Source organism: Otolemur garnettii, unplaced genomic scaffold (genome assembly GCF_000181295.1).
Source record: "Otolemur garnettii isolate 467f Iridium unplaced genomic scaffold, OtoGar3 scaffold00013, whole genome shotgun sequence".
NCBI lineage: Eukaryota > Metazoa > Chordata > Mammalia > Primates > Galagidae > Otolemur > Otolemur garnettii.
Window position 1 is genome coordinate 30,019,509 of NW_003852408.1, and position 6,648 is coordinate 30,026,156.

The 6,648-nt window shown below is 39.0% G+C and overlaps 2 protein-coding genes across 3 annotated transcripts in view; one reads left to right on the forward strand and one right to left on the reverse strand.

Annotated features, from left to right (window-relative positions):
- Nucleotides 1-999, reverse strand: part of NDUFB3 (NADH:ubiquinone oxidoreductase subunit B3) — a 12,846-nt gene extending 11,847 nt beyond the window's left edge. The window contains exon 1 of one of the 2 annotated variants that reach the window (XM_023510440.1): nucleotides 850-999. The gene's annotated coding sequence lies outside the window, so the exon portion shown is untranslated. Of the gene's footprint in view, nucleotides 1-689; nucleotides 801-849 lie in introns of those variants that run through there. The other variant, XM_003785037.3, reaches the window with a different exon arrangement.
- A 503-nt stretch (nucleotides 1,000-1,502) lies between these two features.
- The window catches only part of FAM126B (family with sequence similarity 126 member B), an 81,595-nt gene continuing 76,449 nt past the window's right edge, over nucleotides 1,503-6,648 (forward strand). The window contains exon 1 of the mRNA XM_023510385.1: nucleotides 1,503-2,017. The gene's annotated coding sequence lies outside the window, so the exon portion shown is untranslated. The remainder of the gene's footprint in view (nucleotides 2,018-6,648) is intronic.

Below are 6,648 nucleotides of genomic sequence, written 5' to 3' on the forward strand. Positions count from 1 at the left end.
TCGCCTAAGCCCAGGAGTTGGAGGTTGCTGGAGCGACTCCGCAGCACTCTACCGAGGGTGAAAAAGTGAGACTCTGTCTCTACAAAGAAAAAAAAAAATTTGTAATACTTGAGTCACATTTGACTTCTGCAATTGTAAGAAGTGCTCAACGTGACTTGCATTCATTTTTTTGTTATTAGTATATATTAAACATTACAAATTTAACACAGTTATTTCCTTTCTTAGAATACATATTTTGGGCACCTTCTATACATACACAACTTAATTTGCACTCTAAAACGAGATGTGATTTTGAATACTTTTTTTTCACTTTAATACTGTATCATTAACAATTATAGCAGGAATATCTTAACTAAAACCATACAGTTTTGTGAGACAGCAATTACACGTATTTCTATTTTACATGTTTTCAGTCTTGGGGCCGTTTTTCTGTCTTTGTTCGATCCAAAGGTAAGCCAAACCAAATACCACTTCCCCCACCCAACCAAAAACACCACAGGGTAAGGTGGTGCTTAACAATCACAGCAATATTATATTTTTCCTCCAACCACGTCTACATACCCCACCTCTAAACTAGGACTTCGTAGTTCTCTCCCAGTACTTCTTCGATATCTTTCCCTCCTGAACGTCCCCCCTCACCATCCTCCATTTAGTCACTTACTTTCCGGGTTCCCCAGAATAGAGCCTACCTCTTATTCCTAGTCAAGAGGTCTCTCACCAAATCCCTAGTTTAACGTCTGGCAGCCTGACCTCTCAGGACACTCAGCCCTCGTCAGAGAGCGCACCGGAAACGGAGATTGTCATCTTGACTCCCTTACGGCAGGAAAGCGGAGGGGCCGTTTAACGTACCGGTAGTGAGTCAAAGATTCCTGAACCAGATGGAGATTACAGAAGAAAGGCAGAATGTCGATATTTCCCCCACATATGTGCATCTGCAGTCTGATCGAGTCAGAAATACTGCGGTCGAAAGAACGGCGGGGAAGAGGAGACGTTTTCCTTGTTCCACACCGGAATCTTTAGCCATTGCACAGAAGGCGGGACACAGGCGTGCGGCAGCCAATAAGGGAGGCTGTTGTTGAGAGCGTGTCCTCGACCAATGAGAGGGCTGCTTGTTGCGCTGCAGTTGGCAGGCTGCTGCGGGAGGCGGTGGCGGTAGGGAGCCGGAGACAGCGGGGTGACAGGTAGGCGGCGGCGCTGTCTTTGGGGGACGTAAAGTGCTAGATCAGGAGGGTTTTTCTTTTTCTCCGGCTGACGAAACTGTAGAGGGGAGCTGACGAGGGTGGTCCAGGAAGACGGGAGCCGGAGTGTTGGTGATTTCGGAGCTTCTGGTGAACCAGGTAGCAGCTCGGGAGGGTCGTGAGGAGAAGGCAGTAGCTGAAGCGCGTTGAGGCTGAGCCCTCTGGGGTGACATGGGGGCCTACCTAAGACGAGGGGTGGTAGGGGGCTGCAGTGGCACCGGGAGAGGGAGGGGGGAGGCGGGGGGCAAGACGGTGGAGTGAGGGCTGGAGGAATACCTTCTATGGAGCCCCAAGCGAGAAAAGGACGCGGTATTGCAGACACCTGAGAGAAATCCTAGTGATCGCTTCTTGGGGGCCGTCCCCTGGGGTAGGGAGAGGGGGGAACGGAGAAGATATGTATGATGGTCAGATCCTGGTAACTCTTTACAGCTGTATGTTATGTAATCCTTGGCTGTTATTTACCCAAACAACTAGGTTGTCCCTCCTGGAGGAGGAGGTCTTGCAACCTACTGATGTTTCCAAACACTTTTTTCGTTGGCTTCAGTGCCTTCTTAACCCAGGCAGGCTCTAGAGGGGAAGGGTGACAGCATGGAGGAGAGAATAATCACGAAGAGCTTATCCCAAATGGGGACTTGAGTTGAAAGATACAATGTTAGTTTGCAATGAATGTGATCAGGTTTATGTTTTGTAGTTCATGAATTTTTTTGAAGGTCAAGGCTGATAACATTTTTTTTAATCTTCAGGAAAAGTGGAGAGCCTTAAAAATTCTATAATAGGAGGTAAGTGCAAGGTGGAAAATGTTTAAAAAATTAGTTGGTTGATTTTTTTTTTTTTTTTTGGCCAGAAACTGTGACTGTAAGCGACTGTGAAAATAAGTTGGTGGTCTGAATTGAGGGGAGAAAAGTCAATTTTTAAATAGTTTGCTAAGTCTGAGAAGCTAGTTTTTGAGTTATTTCTGAAGTTTAAAAGTGTACCTCTTTGAACCTCTTTGAGGTGAAATGTATTTGTAGAGATAATTAACTGTAAATTGTTTTGTTTTGAAAAGTTTTTACATACCTATAATTCATTGTTTGCACAATGAAATGTAGAATTAAAATAGGACTTCCATTTACTATGTGTTATCGAAGGACAAACTACATAAAAATTTGATTTTATAGCTCACTAGAAAACAGTTTTAAAAGAAGCATTATAAATTGTTAAAATGTAAGCTGTTTGAAATGTTGCCTTTATCTTAGAAGATAAGATCTAATGTAGTATTAGCACATTTATAATTGTCCTGAGCTTATTTTAGTGCTACATGTCAGAAAAACTTTGTAAGATTTTTTTCTATTCATGATAATGTATATTACTATATATGAACCTAAGTCAAAATTTCTTTTTTTCCCTCAAAATATCATTGGGGGGAAGAGAAGTAGGTCATTAGAGTTTGTTCAGAGTACTGAGATTTTTTCAGTGCTTTAGGTAAAAATTTTAATTGGTAACTTGTGGTTTCACTTTTTACTGTCTTTTTACAGAGTAATACTCTCTATCACAAAGGAAACTTCTGGTTCTATTTTAGGTGCAATTCTGTAGTGTTTTGAGTATCTGTGACCAAATCTTTGCCTTTATGCACGGTGGGGTATGTGTGTGTGTCTTTGTGTGTGTTCTTATTATGTAACCAGCCTACTCAAGCTGTTTTAGAGAACTAATGGCTGATTTTGAATAGCCAGTAGGTGTCATCATAGAATTCAGTAAGTTGAACATTGAGTAGGAAATCACCCAACAGTTTAAGAAGCATAATCCAAATTAGCATATAATAGTAGTTGGATTATTATACATTATAGAAGTCCTGTCTTCTGAAACATTTCAATTTTGGAGTTTTTAATAAGAAATTTGAAACATTGATTGTAAAGGAGTATAAAGTTCTAAAATGAACCTTGAAAATTTGGTTTTTAATCCAACCCTTGAACTATTGTCAAACGCAATTTGGATTTAAGTTTGTTTGTTTGTTTTTAGAGACAGAGTCTCTCTTTGTTGCCCTCGTTAGAGTGTGGCATCACAGCTCACAGCAACCTCCAGTTCTCAGGCTTAGGCGATTCTCTTGCCTCAGCTTCCCAACTGGCTGGGACTACAGGCACCTGCCACAATGCCCAGCTATTTTTGTTGCAGTTTGGCCGGGGTCAGGTTTGAATCTGCCACCCTCAGTATATGGGGCTGGTGGCCTACTCACTGAGCCATAGGTGCCACCCAAGTTCATTTGTTTTTAATGCATGGTTTTGGAATCTTACAGTAGTTTATTAAGCTCCACAATGATTAACATTTTCAACTTGACTGAGCTTTATTATAGAAAACAAAGAAAGCTACATAGTGGAAAACTGATATGATAAAATATTGGTAGAAGTCTCTAAACAAGTTATCACAATAGTACTTTGTTATTGTTCTTTTAATGCCAGAACAGAGGAATTTTTGTCTTTTGTTGTCTGTGGTGTCTTAGTTTTTTTGATGTCCAGAATTGCTTATTTTTACATTGTTATCTGGGTTTTTCTCAGAATGATGGAATGAATATTTGTCATTGTCTAGAATGTAATGTAGTGGATTCTGGAGGGAGCTGGCATAGAAAGCTCTGAAAGTGGCTTACATCTTTTATGAGTACAGCCAGTTTTCTGCTACCCTTCTGCTGAGCTCTTGTCACTTTGTATCTCTGCTTCTTATACCTGCTATTGATAGTGTTTAGCAAGAGTGTTGAACCTAATTCAAGAATTCTTCATGAAGGTGAAAAGAGGTACCTCTAAATAATCTGGGAGTTTTGAAAAAGGCACATTTTTAAAAATCATCTTTACTTTTCCTTCAGAATCTTAGTAATGGGAAAATATGAAGGGTGTAGACATACTTTGAAAAAGAAATTCTGTTGTTGGTTTGGTTTACCACAGGCTTCCACTTTAAAATCATTGATATATCAAGGCTCTGGCACTTGTGTTATGAACCAGTAACAGTAGTTTTAGCTTGAAAAGAAAGGGCTGCCAAATCTACCATATTTTTTATAGCTCAATAAATTTTCACCACTTAATGTCATAGCTAGGATAGCTTTGTAGCTAGGAGCTGAAGTTGCCAGAAATAAAAATTGTGCTGAATGTTTTGATTTGGATTAGTTTTTACTTGGCACTTAGCTGCTTTCCATAAACCAAGCTAATTTCTTTTATGATTCAGACCTGTGCTGATTTGCACAGATACTTACTCATCTCCTGTTCTCTTAAATGTCTCTGAAAGCTATCTAGAATTAAACTAAAACTGGAAAGTAAGAACTAGAGTTTTCTTGATTAAAGGACCTTTTCAATAGTGGTATGATATAGTGAATACATTAATCTTTGCAAAAACATTCACACACATTCACACAATATTCATTAAAATTTGAAAATGTGGCTGGGCATGATGGCTCACCCCTGTAATCCCAGCACTCTGAGAGGCCAAGGTGCATGGATTGCTTGAGCTCACAAGTTCAAGACCAGCCTAAATAAGAGCTAGACCCCATCTCTAAACAATAGCTGGGCATTGTGGTGGACGCCTGTAGTCCCAGCTACTCAGGAGGCTGAGGTAAGAGAATCACTTGAGCCCAGGAGTTTGAAGTTACTGTGAGCTATGATGCCACAGCACTCTATCCAGAGGGACAGAGTGAAACATATATACATACATACTTGAAATTGTGAATGCATTCATCTTCAGGTAGGTCCAGTTTAGAAATTCATGGTTCATCTTTACAAACTTTCTGTTTGGATATTTGGCTGTTATGAAAACAAGTGTGAGAAAAAGTAAATGAATAGACTTTAATTTTGAGGAAAGCAGCAAAAACTCAGTGATGTAATATATTGAGAGGATTGACCTTGGTTATTTATAGAATTACAGTACTTTCTAGATCTGAAATATAACTGGGAAGAAAGTAGTCAGAAAATATGGTAAATAGCCCCTACCTATTGAATAGCAATCATGGGTTACTGAATAGTTATTGTGTTCTTTTGTAACACACTAAACTCCAAAAATGTCAGTGCCAAATCTCTTGTCATTATCAATACTTGACTCTTGATAGTGTTTGATTCTTAATTTATATAGACTTTTGTTTGCTACTAAGATTTGCCAGTTATCCTCCTTAAATTCCTTTCCCCATTTGTTCTATTTTATTTTATTTATTTATTTATTTATTTTTTCAGTCAGATTCTTACTATGTTGCCCTCAGTAGAGTGCTATAGTGTCACAGCTCACAGCACCTCCAATTCTTGGGCTTAAGTGATTCTCTTGCCTCAGCCTCCCAAGTAGCTGGGACTACAGGCCCCTGCCACAACACCCAGCTATTTTTTGGTTGCAGTTGTCATTGCTGTTTAGTAGGTCCAGGCTGGGCTCAAACCTGCCAGCCTCTGTGTGTGTGGCTGACACCCTACTCACTGAGCTAGGGGTGCCGAGCCATTTCCCCGTTTATTTTTAAAAAATTGGTGGGAAGAGAGAGTTGGATACTGAGCAGAGTGGGAAACTTAGATTATTTTCTATTGATGCTGTTTAATCAGTATGTATTTCTTTTGTAGTTCATTTTTTTATTCAGCTCATTGTTTTTAAATAAAAAAGAAATTGGAGTTTTGGTGAGTATATCAGTCCTTTTTCCTTTTTAAGGTGATTGTAAGACTCAGAGAGCATGACATGCTTATAAAATCTAAAGTTAGGCCAGGCAAGGTGGTTGGCACCTATAATACCAGCACTTTGGGAGGCCCATGTAGGAGGATTGCTTCAGCCCAGGAGTTTGAGGTTGTAGAGAGCTATGATGATGCCACTGCACTCTAGCCTGGGCAACAATTTAAGACCAGGTCTCAAAGAAAAAGAAAAAAAGTCTAAAATTAATATGAATTTTCAGTCTTATGTAGTACCTACTATTTTATTGTTTGTGGAAAAAACTAGGGGAAATGAATATAAAGACTTAAATGTTTCTATTCTTTAGGGTTCTAAATCTTGTCTTGTTTTATACTCTGTCACTTATGATCCTTTTTTAAAAAATTAAATTAACATAAATATATTAAAATCTGTATTTCTGATTCAGGTATTTTTCTTAATCTATTCTTTAGTTTCTATTCTATACATCTAATTGCCTGATAGATGAGAATGATTGTCAGGTCCTCCAAATACAATATGTCTACAAGTGAATTTGTGTTTTCCCTTTTATTATCTATCCAATGTGCTGAAGCTGGAGCCTTGACATTAACCTTTAACACTTACTCCTTATTTGAGGAATGCTAGGTTCTTTTGACTTTACCTTCTTACTCTTTCTTTGATTCCATTTATGGAAGAGAGTATGTTTCTCACTAAACATACTGTGTTTCCCCAAAAATAAGACCTACCCCCAAAATAAGCCCTAGCAGGATTTCTATGCATTTGTTAAATATAAGCCCTATCC